The sequence below is a fragment of the Homarus americanus genome, unplaced genomic scaffold (assembly GCF_018991925.1).
Source record: "Homarus americanus isolate GMGI-L3 unplaced genomic scaffold, GMGI_Hamer_2.0 scaffold52512, whole genome shotgun sequence".
NCBI lineage: Eukaryota > Metazoa > Arthropoda > Malacostraca > Decapoda > Nephropidae > Homarus > Homarus americanus.
In genome coordinates this window covers 2,888,641-2,905,607 of record NW_024735442.1, presented here as the reverse complement: position 1 = coordinate 2,905,607, position 16,967 = coordinate 2,888,641, and the positions used below count along the sequence as shown (strand labels likewise).

The 16,967-nt window shown below is 41.0% G+C and overlaps 1 protein-coding gene across 4 annotated transcripts in view; it reads left to right on the top strand.

Moving 5' to 3' along the window:
* The first annotated feature begins 1,712 nt into the window (after positions 1 to 1,712).
* LOC121870996 (major facilitator superfamily domain-containing protein 12-like) overlaps positions 1,713 to 16,967 on the top strand; it is an 82,615-nt gene continuing 67,360 nt past the window's right edge. For 2 of the 4 annotated variants that reach the window (XM_042373014.1, XM_042373011.1), the window contains exon 1: positions 1,713 to 2,109. The gene's annotated coding sequence lies outside the window, so the exon portion shown is untranslated. Of the gene's footprint in view, positions 2,110 to 7,645; positions 7,789 to 16,967 lie in introns of those variants that run through there. The other 2 variants (XM_042373015.1, XM_042373013.1) reach the window with 1 other exon arrangement.

Here is a 16,967-nt window from a genome sequence, read left to right as displayed (position 1 = left end):
CACGAACATACGACGGCATGTTGACTTGTTTACAAAATATTATAGGTTAGGTTTAAATTGATAGGTTAATTTACGTTGGGATACGTGGGTTTGGTAGGTTAATTCACGTTAGGTTAGGTAGGTTTGATTATGTAAGATTACAATGGAATCTACTCATGTTCGTCGCCGCGTCGTATACTGTATGTCCGTAAAACCACTGTTTTGACCATCTCCGTGTTTTTAAGAGTATCCTATATACAGTATGTGGCTATCTTAGAATATATCCTCTTACGATATATTTGGAAATAAATATTCTTTTGTGTACGTTCTAATCAGATTCACAACTGGAATACTTTACTACAGCAAATACTATACAATGCTGCTGCAGGCGGCCGAACTCACAGAATAATTAAAGTATCTCTGACGAACAAATGAAGCTTAAAATATCTCAGACGAACAAATGAAGTTCAACTATTTTAAAAATACTGTATTTCAATTTTTGTTTATCCGAATTGGCTCGCTTTACTTTCTCAACATACTTCCTCCACCTCCACTGGATCGTACTTCAAATATCAGTGCATTTATGAATTTTAGGTGCAAATAAATCATCTTTGGCAGGTCTGAATAATGTAAATATAAATACTATGAAGATGAATCTGGTGATGCGCAAAGATTGATCGAGTAACTGTCGTATTTGGAAAACTAATGTTATAACAGGACATTTTTCACGTCATATTGGCCATAGTGGTAAACCTGGTGGTTTTGTGAGGAATTACACGATTTTGATACCTCAAGGCCAATTGTGTATACCTGTGACATTTTAAGCACAGTGACACAACAGTGATTACTTACCGCTGTGACCCGCTAGGACCATCGGTCTCTTGTCTTACAGGGTATTGTTGTGTCTTTGTGTCTTCTCTTAACTCTTGCCTTTCAACTTGATATATTACAAAAATATATTTATTTTGTTATAAGTAACTTTACGCAGGAAGGTCATGGTCAGAGACTCATAAGCTGTTAGTATATTACAGTATAACCCGAATTGATAAGTTACGTCGAAGAACACAGGTCAGATCTTAGGTCAACCTGTAAGGCTATTAAGGTAAATTTCAATTATACCTAAAAATTTACGGTTATAAAGTAGCATTAGAAGACAGTATATACAGGAAGGGAAACCCCCTTTTCCTGGAAATTTCAGTCAAGAACAACAAGAGGGTCCTGCACCGGTCACAGGCCCCCTTTCACCGTTATGATCACCTCTAGTTGTGGCCGTTATGTAAATTAGGCAGGTAAACATGGGTCCCGAAATTACAACGACTGGCATTAACTCTCTCTCTCTCTCTCTCTATACTGTAGTGTATTTCACAAAGTGCTTCAAGTTCTTCAAAATTAGCTTTACTCAAAAGTTTATATTTAACGACACCAACACGCATACAGGATACACCCAAGGTCTAATACACCCAGACTGTAACGAGTGAATGTTTCAACCCGACTCATATACACGTGATAATCTAAAAATATAACTCCCCCCAAAACATCATCTCTCAACTTATGAGCAGCTTCTGTGTTAGCACCTCTACCTTTCTCCTTGTGAGTAAGTGCCCAGGAGGGAGGCCCCTCGTGTAGTGTCGAGGAAAGGGGGAGGAGGCGGATCTACGTTGACAGGGTGGGGGGAAGGGTTGCAGGAGGCGGGGGCGAGGTAGGGGACGCTGGCCAAACACACACACTTCCACAGCAGCCGCCGGCCGCCGCCTCACACTGTGATCATCACCTCGCTCTTGTCCACAACACACACTCACTTCGTCTGTGGACAACTTCAACCTCACCTTGTTTGTTGATGGGCTGGCCTGTCCCTTAACGACTCGTTCTTATCTGTTGGCCGCATGACCTACTCCGTTGACGAAAACAATTCGTCTAATTTGCCTCATCTCTTCGCGCGGGTGAGCCATAAGTCGTAAACCTAAAGATGTCTTATGACAGGTCTCTATACCATTCGCCCTACGTTACAAGATCATAGAAGGTGAGAGTTTTGGTACTGTGATTACGAGCGTCAGTTTAATCCGGTGCAACAGCTCGACCATCTGCCTCCGGGAGTTGCTATACACCATCCCAACGTCATCCTCCAACCTGGTATGTGTCTTATAATGTTCTCAGGTCCTGACTCTCAACCATTTTCAGGAAGTAGTTTTGCAAACTTCACCTTTATGTTAAAATCTACTGGTTGATTATATATATATATATATATATATATATATATATATATATATATATATATATATATATATATATATATATATATATATATATATATACTGTGTGTGTGTGTGTGTGTGTGCAGCACTATGTGTGCTCACACACAAACACTGGTACATTTCAACACTGTATATAGTTGTAAATGTATATTCATGAAAAACTGAATACTTATTATACACGATAGGGAAAGAGAACCAGTGCGATACCCGGGAAAGAGGTCAATGTCCTGGGAACGTGCGTTGGAGGCCGCGTGGTGAACAGTGCATGTGGAGAGCGGGGCTGGGTGTAGGTGCGTCTTGAGAAAGTGGGAGTGAATTAATTTTGTTGTAGGTGTGACCACAACATAAGGGCAAAGCCGGATAAATGTATGGGTGTAGTTTAGAGGTGTGGGGTGTACATACAAGGTGCGGATGTAGCCAAATGGTTAAGTGTAACTATGTGGAGTGGGTTATCATCTGTACGTACAGCGAAGAATAGACCTAATATATTTATTTACAAAAAAAAAAGACTACCGCTCACTCAACACTAACCTGAAACGTTTTACTACTGAATATGAAAAAAAAGCATTATGGAACGGTCTACCAACCCAAACTGTGGAATCAAGAACAGTATTTGGCTTCAAAATAGCCCTTAACAAAATTATTAAGAACAATGGAGGGATCCTACACACGCCATTGGCCTCCTTCCTCGGCATGGCCACATCTTGTGGGTTGCCATTAGGTAAATAATGTAAAATAATAGCGTTTAATGAACCTTATGGTGTATTAGGTGTTTGTTGATATAAGTTTTGAACATAAGAGTCTCATTTGAGTAACTGTGCATCCAGGAAATGAATTTTGTGCATGACTCTAGAGTATAGAATGAGAGAGGCTCTACGAATCTCTATACTGTGCTCTTGGAGATATAAACACTATACTGAAAATACGAAGACATTTGTATTATGGCTCTGACTGATATAAAGGTCATGGTATATAGAGTGAAAACTCGGAGAATCACTCATCGTAAAAATTGGTATAAAAGAATAATAGTATTACTAATTCAACAGGGAGAAAGCGTAGAGAGTATGGGTGTTAAAACTGGCTTGGGATGTAGGTCGAGAGTTCTAACAGGACTACTGATACTGAAACAAAAACGTTGGCAATGGAAAAGGTGGAACGAATGTTGAAGACGAGTGAAAAGTAAACACAGACACGAAATTGTTCAGTGCTGCTCGAAGTTGGGAGAAATGTGAGGAGAATATGTCGGGTGTGGTGTAAGTATGGTGTAAGTATACTGTATAGTGCATGGGTGAATCTTATTTAGGTGTGGGCGTAGGTAGGTAGGTGGTATATGAAGTTAAGAGGAGGATGGTAATTATGACGTAACTAATGGATGAGGAAGGACACATTCTGGATTGGGAGAAGAAACCAGGATATATACAGTGTGTGTGTGTGTGTGTGTGTGTGTGTGTGTGTGTGTGTGTGTGTGTGCCAACCAACCAGCCAGACGAGCCCAAACTGTTGCATAATACACTGGGTCCATCACAACCCCTAAGCTCTCAAAGCATCCTTACCGAGTTACATTTCCTACCGTAACTGCAAATGAGAGGACGCATCTTATTGCCTCACTCGCTCACTTAAGCTACCATACAGCAAAACCAAACTAAAGAAACACTCGTTCAAAATGCACTGACATATTCTACATTTGCAATATGAGGTCTCCTGGATAAAAAACAACAACAAACAAACAACATAACAGCAATTGAATATCTATTTAACTAAAGAATTAACGAAACAAATATGGGAGGATGTGGAGGCGGGAGGCCAGGCAGGTGTCTCCTTCACTCCATGGTGTCTGGTCCAGCAGGGTCGGGTCGTCAGCTGATGTAGTGGTTTTTTTTTTTTTTTTTTTTGTCCACTCCAGATGGTCACGTTTATTGACAAATGTGTGGGAGACTGAGTGTGGGTTTGGGTATATGTCAGGAAGTGTGTAGGGGTGGGTGGCTCGGTGTGTGGGTATGGTCTGGTTATGTCAGTGTTTTCGTTAAAGATTACAGTGTGTGTGTGTGGTAAAACTTGAGTTACCACGAATGTATGTAGTAGTCCATTTTGTCTGCCTGTATGTCTACTATCTATCTGTTTGTCTCTTCCGTGTATGTTCGTTTGTCTGTTTGTTAGTCTGACTGTCGACGCCAAAATTCATGCACAATAATTCTCTTGCATATAATAAATACAATTACTAGTACTGTATAATTAGTGTAGTATTAGTTAGTTCAAGTTACCATCACCAGAAGATTAGGTTACCAGCTTATTTCACCAGATGTTTAAACACCTTCATGTTACTTGGGGAGGTTAGGTAAGATTAGATTAAGTTAAATTAAATTAGTTAAGTTAGATTAGATTAATTAAGTTAATTAGTTTAGATTGGTTAGGTTAGATTACTTAGGTTAGGTTAGGTTAGATTGGTTAGGTCAGGTTAGGTTAGGTTAGGTTAGGTTAGCCTTAGGGTGTTTGATCATCAGGTGAATTAAGTTGAGGGGCTAATCTTCATGTGATCCCTAAAGTCCCCCCCCCTCCCAGTCAGGCGTCAGCTAGTGATACTCAACATGAAGTGGATAATTTAAATCCATCACTAATGTTGTTTCGCAGTCAGTCACAAGTCCGGGCCAAGAGTGTCAGATATGCCCTCTCCTGCCCTCTCCCTCTTCTGTCCTCTCCCTCTCCTGTCCTCTCCCTCTCCTGTCCTCTCCCTCTCCTGCCCCTCCCTTTCCTGTCCTCTTCTGCCCTCTCCCTCTTCTGCCCCCTCCTCTCCTGTCCTCTCCCTCTCCTGTCCCTCCCTCTCCTGTCCCGTCCCTCCCTCTCCTGCCCTCTCCCTGCCTCTCCTCTCCCTGCCCCCTCTCCTGTCCTCTTCCTCTTCTGCCCTCTCCTTCCCTTTCCTGCCCTCTCCCTCTTCGTCCACCTCTCGTCCCCTTACCCGTCCCCTCTCACCCTCTCCCCTATCCTCCTCTTCCCCGGCTGGCATTTCTAACTTGCACACGTTAGTTACAATAAAAATACGACGCCAAAATCACATTCATATAACAATGAGACTACCGTAACAAGATAAACTTACCCAGACCAAATCTTTGAGAGTCCATAGTCTACGATCTGGTACCTAATTTAACCTAACCCAACCAAACCTAGCCACACCTGATCTAACTTAACCTAACCCAACCAAACCTAAACTGCCTTCAATGAGAGATGCAAAATTAGACTTAATAAGGTAAATATCTTAATGTCCACACTTTCACGCCGAGCTTTATTTTATAGTTCATCAGACATGTTAGGGTTTAGCAAGGTTCGTAAATAACAAATCAACCCTTACAGCCCAGGTGACACTGTTAAGAAACTCTGTCCAGGTTTTGACTTAAGGTGACGAAACTGAAAACCTCTGATGATGTGATTTCAGATTTTATTTTATTTTATTTTAATTTTTATTTAGATGCGGGAAACATTTTAAGGAGGGACTGGTCATAGTTGGGTGAAAACACGTGGTGAAGGAAGGGTTGTATGTTTAGTAGGAGAGAAGCAGCCTCACAACACCCACCCCTCGAGCTGCCAACAGTCATTCAGACGCAGGAAGCAGCATGTTATCTGTCTTGTTTACACGATGTTGCCTGAAAAACCATAAATGATTTCATGATATTGATTAGACTAATAAAACGAAAACAACTATCACAATGGCTACAGTCTTACTTTCAACCTTATTGTTACAACGTATCTTGCTTTAACGTCACAATAGTTGCGTCTACAAAACTTTAATCTTATTTGGATACGGAAAAAGAAGTCGTTTGTAATTGATCTTCTGATTGGTCTTAAATAAGCTATCTTTTAAGTGGTTGGGCCGTGGTGACATTATGAGTGTTTAATTATGCTTATAGGCGGCGACACCACATCGAGTAGTAGTCACTGAAACGTATCCGGAGCCTACGGACAACTGGCGACACCGGAAGCATCTTCTTCAAACGTTCTCTACTTCCACGACGAAACAAAGAGCAAAGGAGGTTACCATTACTGTTAGACTCTTCATCTCGCCTGTTGATAGTTGCCGAAAACACCAGCATTAGTTATACAGTGAGGTCACTTTCAGGGGTGTGGGTCTATGGAGTCAGTTCCCGGGGTATAGGTCTATGACGTCACTTCCTAGGGTGTGGGTCATGTCACTTCCTGGGATGTCGGTCTACATGGTAAAGGTCAGTCACTACTGTCATCTTCAAGTATCATACAAAATTCATGTCTAATCTTATCTTCCTCAGTATCAACGTGACCGTACAGTATTCATATTAAATTCCGGCAGTGATGTGGACCGTCAGTGTGTAGAAGTCTAGTATGACAGGTCCAATGCTGAAGCGTATTGCGTGAGTTTCTAGCCCAAGTAATTCTAGCGTTTTATCATTTTCGGGTCATTTCTGACACCTATCAAACGTTTACTACTGTAGATATCCATGTGGCGGTGGTCGTTTATCTCTACTTGCGATGACAATATGTTCTTTGGTCTTATAACAACTATAAACACCGTGTAATGTCAAGGTACAGAGTCTTGTTTATAAATAATACCTACATGAAATAGTTGCACCGAAATGATAGTGTGAGAAGGAGTAATTAAGTTGACTCAGACACAAAAACAATTACAGAGACAGAGGCACGCACAGACAGCAAGTACATGGAGATGGGCGACCTTGGTTTTATGTACCCATCCTACAGTGTCAACAGAGGCGGATGTAGGCACCAGCTCGCCTAACCATGTTCAACAACACCCCAGTAGTGCGAGATCCGGGGGGAGGGGGGGCTGCCTTGTGAATACGACTGTTGTAACTTTTCAATGAATAATAAATATTTCATAAGGTTTTGAAAATAATCCATGAGGTAAGGGCATAACTTTCATACAACCTCGGCAATCACCTGGGCATTGCTTACAGAAAAACTCATAACATATTCCTGCTAAACCGCTCTGAAATACCGTTTTGTTACTCACGTATATCCAGCAATGCCTCCTAACGCTGTTCGAGTAAGGTTGTGCTCATCAGTCATCATGAGATTCACCACAGTTCGTGCCTCTTATGCCATGGGATCCGTATCTTGTGTCAGATTCAACCCTGGAGGTAATGGGTAACTTAAATCAGATCCTATGTCCTTCTGTTCACAAATATTTCCAACCCACCAAATCCGTTCCTGGATCCTGTTACTATTACCTACCCCCCAGTTCCCCTCCTCACCCCCCACCCCCCACTTCCCCTCCTCACCACCGTCCTTACCATTTGAGGAGGCGGAGTTACCGTAGTGTTTGAACGTTTACGAGTCAGTGAGGCAGCAAGACAGTGGGGCAGACAGGGAGGCAGTTGGCACAGAAAACACGTAAGAACCATTTCCTCTCATTCTTACTTGCTCTGTCCTATTCCCTTGAGGATATAACTGTCTAAATAGCCCAATAATCTCGACCAGTTATGAAAATTAGATCAAGAGTCAAGTTCAAGGCAACGAGTCGGCTCTCCAAGTGGTCGGTCGGTCATTTCTCTAGCACACTGTTGGCAAGTACCTGGTATGTGATAGTCACTTTCATTGTTCTGTGGTGTATTACTAACATATGTGACCTTAACTGACGATACAAGAATAAAAGACTGTATATATGAAGCAATTGTTATTGCCACCACACACCACAAAGGTAATCAGAGTGTAATACGCTGACAACACCAAAAACTTTGATATTTACGATACAAAATGAAAAGTTCCTCACTAGGGTGATACCTACTGCATTGAGACTCTTAAATTATTACTTCTGATCACCAGCTTCACCTATAACACTGATACTTAGACTGTGACCATTAAAGCTCTTCACAACATTTACCTACCCGAAAGTTGCCAACACGTACTCATTCACAGTGATGTCGATTTCCCATTCTTTATAAGTACAGTTTCTCTCACACAGACATAACAAGGTCACTCCAAGGTAAACTGCCTACCCAGCCACCACCCTCGGTGTCGTTCTACACCTCATTACCCATAGAATGCACAGTGGTTAAATCCCAATTCAAAACACGGATGTGCTGACCAACAACTCACCATAGTAACATCAAGAAGTAGTGTTAAGATTAGCTGTGAGGAAAAGCTTATCAGGAAATGTATTCAAAGTATTGAAAAACACGGACGAACATTCAGCAATACAAACACATACAGTATATATAGCAAAAAATATGCCTTACCTGATTCGATAGTATTATTTGTATATATTTTTTGTTCATTTTTATTTCACTTATCAGCTTACTAGCTGGTCTGTTTTTAGTTACTTTTTGTGATGACCATTATTGTACAGCGTTAGTAAAGTTGCAGTAACCGGAGAAAATTCCCGATGTTTGGTCAAGTTACATTGGATAACACACTTCTCACATCTGTCCCGGGCCTGGAATTGAACCCAGGACATTCCGTGAGAGACACCCGGGTTACCGCTATACAGTATCGCCGTATTAGAATAATGCAAGTTAGTGTGACTGTGTTTTCTTGTGATCAATAGTAAGCAGTAATTTGCGAATACTTACTTAATTGTCAGATGTTTGAAATTAAGTTTCACCAGTATAATCACGGGTTAATAGTACCTTTATAGTCTAATTAAGATAGTTCCATGAACAAACATCACTGGCCATAGCACTTGGCCAGTGATAATGTCTGTCTTCTCATCCTCTTGGTGCATTTGAGGACATCATCACATCCTCGACTCATCAAATGATTTAGAAGGCAGGCAGTGTTAAGGTCAAATGGCCACCGCCAGTCTCCTCCTCTCGTAACATCACCCACATAGCACAGTTTGGCCTCCGCCGTCACTGTCAACACGAGACGCTCACTCAACAACATTCCACAACAGCACAGGAAAAACCTTAGTAAAAATTCATTTAGAAAATGACCTTCTGAAGTATCGTTGTAAGTTTTGTGAACGGAAATATAGGAGAAGTCAGGAAGGTGTTATTACCAGCAGTTGACACATCATTTCGGGGTAAATAAGTATACAGTGGGTCAGTTTGCCGGGTGGAGGGAATCCTGTTGTGGCACCACTTCCCGCTCGCAGCTGGCATCATGACATCACGGTCTAGCACCCAAGTTGACAACACGCCTCGCATTCTCATCACCAACCATATAATAATTAGCAAAAGTATGTATCACTTTCATGGCTATTTCTGTAAACATTAGCACATTCTATATAAGATGACAAAGGTCATCTTGGTTTGATTGTCTAATACTTTGAACTGGGGAACGTAGACAAGTGGTCATGAATGAACTCGTTTACTACAATGTATAATGTCGAACACAACGACTAGATTAACAGCCAATATGAGAGCCAACTTAGCTCCCTCCCGTTGTATTAACAGTAAACTCGGTTCAACTGCATAATTTCTGTTCACATGGAGAAACACTTGAGTGATTCGAGCAGCTGTAAGCACAAGGAAGCATTATTACCGGGACTCCAAAGCAAGAATCAATCTGTGGTCGATACTGGAGTTTATTGTACGAGACCTTTGTTTCCAGTTCCAAGATGGCGACTGTCGTTACGCTATGTCTCTCTCTCTGAAGAAAAAAAATCAGTCTAATCCTAGTTCCTGCATCTATGGATAAACCAATTGCACTTTACACACCCTAGTAGTTTGTCCATCCCCCAGTCACTCACCTTTATATTCCCTGACCATTCACGTATATCACTGCTTCCTGGCTCTCCCCTCATGACTATCACACAGGTCTATAAATCAGTGTCTCAGAGCATCAGTTTAGATCTGAGAAAATATAACTTTTGAGAAGTTTCTGGAAGCTGTGATCTCTATTTGTAAATGAGGTTATACTCGCGGCAGCCTCGCTCTAGTGCGCACCATAAACATGCGACTAATAGCTCAATTGGCATCCTTCATCATCAACTTCTGAATGCGTGTCTGCATGTTAGTGATGCACTTCAATGTGTGCATACTGTCCTCGTACAGACAACCATATACGTGCACATAGTCATTAAGTTAGCATCACACTTGTGTTTGTCAGAGAGTGAAAGTGGGTGTGAGGGAAGGGGAGAGTGGGCGTGAGGGAGGGGGAGAGTGGGCGTAAGGGAGGGGGAGTAAGGGAGAGGGGAGTGGGCGTGAGGGAGGGGGGGAGTGGGCGTAAGGGAGGGGGAGAGTGGATGTGAGGGAGGAGGAGAGTGATTGTGAGGGAGGGGGAGGGTGGATGTGAGGGAAGGGGTTGGGTGTAATTGTAAAACAATGGGCGTAAGGGAAGGGAAGAGAACACTGGGTTGTTATCTGGAGAGGAAGAAGCTTTCTCTGATAACACAGCTTTCACTACCCCCTCCTCTAACACACACACACACACACACAAATTTAAAACAAAACACATTGTGTGTGTGTGTTTTGTGTTGTGTGTGTATGTGTGTCACTAATTTGCACTCTCGTCGTTACTGCTCTCCCCCTCCTTCCCATCCCCCGTCTCGTTCCCAGCAGTCGCCAAGTTGTGTGGTGATGGGCGGTAGGTGCCAACACTTGTTTTCTTGTGTGCCAATAGCTTAGTTCCTTTCCTCCACCTTCACTCCACAGGTCTTCCCAATTTTCCCTCAGATAATTTTTTTTTATTGTCAACACAAAGTAGATACACACCCTTCCAACCCCTGCAGTGTAGTCGGTGTGTAGACAAGGAAGTATACGACGCAATGGTCAATAGCCTCTTTACATTTTTAGCGGACTGTAAGTGTTTTGGTGACGCCGGTACCTCAACCACGAGAGGTATTATTAGCTACGTTGTGTCCTCGGAATCTGTTTGATACTGAGGGAGGTTCCTTTGTTAAGTGAATTCGATTCCTTTACCTTTTTTTTATCAATATGGAAATTCAGTGTGTGTCTTTACAGTTTACAAACTCGTTATTATTCCCATCACAGCATCGTTCACCTCTCACTTTCACAGTTATTGTACATATTGTTTACACTTTTTTTTACACAGCTATCAATATAAATGTCTTACACTGGAATGTAATTAAATATACTATTCTACTTTAATATACATAAGGATGTCCAATAAGACGTTAGAAATAATATAGTAGTATAGCACAAGGATCCTACTAGGCGCTATTGCACGGTTATTACAACGGTATTATTAGACAGGTGTTATATAAAGTACATGACGTCTTTTACGACAATGCTTGGGTTTCTGCACGACTCACTATAGTGTAAGTGACGGTGTTCATAGCTTTAGTAATAGTAGTAGTGCCATCAACAGCGGTACTGAAATAGGGACTAGTTGTAAAATATCAAGAATAAGAATGGTATAACGATGACAACAGTAGTAGTAGTAGTAAAGGTAGTTGTATTTATAGCGAGAAAATAAAACACAAGTAGTGATTATAACTTTATAATAGTATCAAAAGTAATGATATCACCACCACCACCAATAATAATAATAATAATAATAATAATAATAATAATATTAATATATAGGTATATTCTTGAAACTCTACCAACAAATCAGAGACTAAAAATGTTAAACATAAAACAAGATGATAGTTGTGTAAGATGTGGTGAGGTAGAATATCCAATACAGTACATGTATTTTACTTCTGTTTCCATAACAGAGATAATTAAATAGTTTAAAAATCTCCTGAATATAGTCTGCAATGTCAATAGCAAATTATTTCTGCATTTCTTAATGTTTAATATTAACTGTAGTGATAATAAGGATAAGAATACAATGATCATGCTAATGTCAGATTATATTTACTGTATGTGGCTAAGTAGGAAAGAAAATTATAATATTAAGGAGACTATAGCCTTTATTAAAGGCAGGATATATTATAATAAATGGATGATCAAGTGTACTGTATTTTAAAAGAAAAGTCATCCAAATATTTCACTTACAAATATGTTAATATGTAATATTTAGGTATACAGTATATGTAAATTGTAAAAAAAAAAATAACAATACTTATAATAACAATATTGTTACAGCATCAGAAACAAAGGATGCTTTCTGGAGTTTCACCCCATTAAAAAAATACGATTTTATTCAGTATGTATCTAGCAGCTGCAGAAGTTCAGTGTCTGATCACGTGTCTGTCACGTGTCCCTCTCTCTCCCTCCCACCCAGGCATCACATGAGGCTGCCTAATGGATACAGTATATAATTAGCTCCTTTGTTGTCGTTACTAAGTTTTATTTTTTACTATGGGGGAATTTTGTCCGTTGTGGTTTTTTTCCAGTGGGGTTTTTGTCCGGTAGGGTGGGGTTTATGTCCTGTGGGGTTTATGTCCGGTGGGGTTTATGTCCGGTGGGGTTTTTGTCCGCGGGGATTTTGTCATGGACCCGCTTGTACCGGATGCAAGGTGTCCAGTAAACTAGTCCCTACGCTTGTGTGGAAGCAGGTCTGAATCTGAAGTCTATATTTTGACTGTCTCCCTCTTCTTAGTAACAACGCTAGTGGTGTTTGCCAATGCGTGTTTGTATAAGAACATAAGAATGGAGGAAACTGCAGCGGGCCTATTGGCCCATACTGGGCAGTCCCGTTTACACCCAACCCCTATTGCTCATATAAGCATCCAACCTACGTTTGAAGCTATTCAGCGTATTCGAGTTAATGATGATATTTGGTAACTTGTTCCATTCATCCACTACTCTGTTTCCAAACCAGTGTTTACCTATTTCACGCCTAAATCTAAATTTGTCTAATTTAAAACCATTGTTACGAGTTCGCTCCTGGTTGGATAGTTTGAGTACCTTTGTAATGTCCCCTTTGTTTAGCCCTGCCTTCCACTTATACACCTCTATCAGGTCGCCCCTCGCTCTACGTCTCTCAAGGGAGTGCAAATTAAGATGCTTTAACCTGTTTCTATACTCAAGGTTCCTAATGCCCGGGATTAGTCTTGTCATTCTCCTCTGAATTCTTTCCAAGGATTCTATATGTTTGTGTATGCTGAATATAGGTGTGTGTGTGTGTGTGTGTGTGTGTGTGTGTGTGTGTGTGTGTGTGTGTGTGTGTGTGTGTGTGTGTGTGTGTGTGTGTGTGTGTGTGTGTGTGTGTGTGTGTGTGTGTGTGTGTGTGTGTGTGTGTGTGTGTGTGTGTGTGTGTGTGTGTGTGTGTGTGTGTGTGTGTGTGTGTGTGTGTGTGTGTGTGTGTGTGTGTGTGTGTGTGTGTGTGTGTGTGTGTGTGTGTGTGTGTGTGTGTGTGTGTGTCCTTACAAGTATGAGAATCAGATTATATTAATGAGTACACCGCGACTTTCACGTGTTGGTGGAGGCGGTGTGGAGATGTTTACCAACATTACCTTATCTGCTCTGGTCGTCCGACATCACGCTTCTTGCCAACTTTTCCTCCCCTGAATAGACTGTAACTCATGGCTCACTCGTTGAGATGATGGTGCCTCGGTCTATAGGGTGTTGGGAGCCCATATCCAGGGACGAAGGAAACAAACGTCATATAACAATAATTGGTGATCATGGCGTGATTCATCTGCTGTTCATCTTTCCTTTAGTTTTTAGTGTTGTCGCCAGCTGAACACAAGTCACAAAGTAATTCTCAAAACCCTTTTACATATTGCACAGTGTTATCGCCGCCTTCGCTTACTGTTATTACAATTATGGGAGGGTGATACAAGTAATGAGAAAGTGTTGTTGTTTACTATCGTCTCGGCCCTAGACGATAAAACATATGGCAGGTCCCTGACCTGTGACCTCCCCAGATGTGTGGGGGGCGTCATCTAATTGTCGAACCATTCGGCAGTTATACAGAGGGAAGGAACATTATGTTTCTCGACGACAGTGAGTCAAGCATTACATTCTGATAAAAGTACACCACTTCCGGACACGTCAACAACACTTGGCCGTATATTTACCTTGTTGAGTTCTTTCACACCCCTGAGTCAGCAGTAGTTTAACGAACCTTTTGTCTCGCTGGTTTCCCGTGGTACAGTATTGATGTCGTCCGTGAAATATATTGAAGAAACCTCAACTCATTGTAAACAAACGCCAGACATAACTTGTAACTTGACAATCTTTTTACTGACTTTATTTATTCTATTTTTAGTAACGTTATAGTATATTTCTTCCCTGACAATATGACATAAGAACGTGAGAATAAATGACTATAAGTATTTAGTAAAGCTTATTGGTCCATGCGAGGCAGCTTCTATGTGCAGTATCTCCTACCCTCTTTCACCTAAATATCTGTCCAGCCCGTAATTGAAACTTGCCAACGTACTACTACTACTACTAATAATAATAATAATTAACGGTTTATTGAAAAAGTTCTGCAGCCCGAAGGCTTAAAATATACATTGGACATAAATGACTTATTACTTACATTGGTGGTTTAACAAAAGCCTTCATTAGAGAAAGGTAAAGGAACATACAGTGAACATACAGATTAATGTCGGTGTTGAACAGCAAACTCGTAGTGTAGTAACTCCCTCCCAGATGGTATTAGGAGGAACTCACGTGGTACCCCGCTTGTCACGGGTATTAATGGCGATTTCGTGTCATTAATCCATTAATCACCACACACTGCTTGCGGTCACGAAGAAAGTTTCCGATCCACGTTAGGACACTTCCCGGAATTCGTTATCCTTCCAGTTTAAAATTTTGCTTTTTATGAAAGTTTTCAAGAAAATCCCAACCCATTCTATACTAAAGTTTCTCATAATACAAAACTTTCTAATTATTTCATTCTTAATAAATTTGCTTCCATCTCGCTCTATGTACCATCCACATCATCAGATTTTCTCCGCAGTCGTTCAGTTTTATTCACATTTTTTATTATTATTCTCGATTTTAAACTTTGTATTCAATCTTTCATTTTTTCCAACTAGGACTGCTACTCCCTCGTCCTCTCCTCATTTGTCTTTCAGTGTGAAATTATTTAACTTCCCTAACGTAATATTAAGCAAGTGGTGTCAGTAGAAGGCTGTGAAAACCAGAAGAAAATATTGTAATCTTTAAATTACGACAAAACACACATTAACTCACACAAGCTTACACCATCAGCATATCTATCCTCCATCATGAAGGTACTATGTAAAGCATTTAACTGATAAATCAATCCACGGACAAGGAAAAAGTCATTCCTTTGTGAATGTATCCGCCAGATAGCGTGCATATTGTTAGCATTGTCATGTTTCAATGTGTTGTTGATGAGGTGTTTAACTACAGATGGTAATGGTCACTGGCTTAAAACAAGTTTCCACCATCTATAATATTGTGTATTGTTGTATATGATTATAAGTAGTTACGAAAACACAAGAGGAATTCTCACAACTGAAACAATTAAGTTTGGTCAAGGAAGCACAAGGGGGAGTGGGGGGGGGGGTGTGTACAGTATGGCGTGGCGGTGGGGGTAAGGTGGTTGACCTGGACTGGACAAGAGAGATTCTGCTGTTAGAAAATTAAAAAAAGTCGAAAAAGGCAATCATTAACTCCACATGATTCCCATTTGGGCTCTGTAGTGCTTCTGCGTTTTACCTTGCACAGGAATAAGAAGGCCACTAATAAAACTGCTCCTCATACACAGAAAACAGCGTGTATGAAAAAAAAAATGCCATGAAGATCAAATACACGTCCACCAAGAGAGCTTTCAGACGCCTGGAGTGGATGAGTGTGCATATGTGACTGGGGTTGCACAAGCTCATCTCTGTGTTGGTAACCTCTGCAGAGATTCAAAGCTCATCTCTGTTTATTGTTGCAGGTTACCCCCGTTACGCGTGTACATAAGCCCCGGGCAGTCTGTGGTGAACATAAAGCACCGACAAAAATCACGGGTTGTTTTAATAGCAGCTGTTGTCTGTCTGTCAGTTATTTAAAGTCAAGGGGGATCAGGTACACTCCCCCCTTCATTTAGCTGCTGTTTTATATTGAGAAAACAAAAATCGTGAGAGTTTGCTTAATTACATTTCCATCGTGTTTAACCTCATCACTAGTTATCCTTTATCTCTTCTTCATTCCTCTCTCTCCTCACTCCTCCTCCCTTGCTTCATTTTCTCTCCCATTCTTCTCTCACTCCTGTCTCATTTTCTCTCTCATTCTTCCTCTCTCCTCACCACTCCTTTACTGGCCTCATTTTCTCTCTCTCTCTCTCTCTCTCTCTCTCTCTCTCTCTCTCTCTCTGCTCCTGACTATGGGTGTTCAGGATATATATAGATCAAGTTACGACCGGTATACATAACCCGCGCTATCTTACAACACCGTTGATTAAGACGCTGTAGAGTACTGTGTGTAGGGAGCCAACAGGAGCCCTTGGGACGTGGATCGATGATATACAGTAGAAGATGACGACTCCAGATGTAGTGACCCCAAGACAAAGTGGACCATCAGAAGACTAACCACCCTAACGCTAACTTAATCTAACCTAACCAAATCTACCTTTACTTAACCTAACTTAACTTAATCTAACTATCCTTAACGTAACCTAATCTAACCTAACCTTAGGTAGCTTTATGGTGGTTAATCTTCAGGCGAAATAAACTTGGGTGCCTAATCTTCAAATGGACCGATAACTCGATAGCAATTGTTTTATTCCTCACGTAACACGCCAGGTGAAGTAATTAACACAGTATATAACGTATAGTAACATTGTGTCGGATTCGTTATATTTACAGCTGAGTTATTTATATCTAAGGCTGGTGGTAGTAGTAATGGTGGTGGTGGTAGTAGAAGTGGTGGTTGTGGTGTTTGTGTTGTTGTTGATAATGGTGGTAGTGATTAAGGAAATGGACAAGGGTGG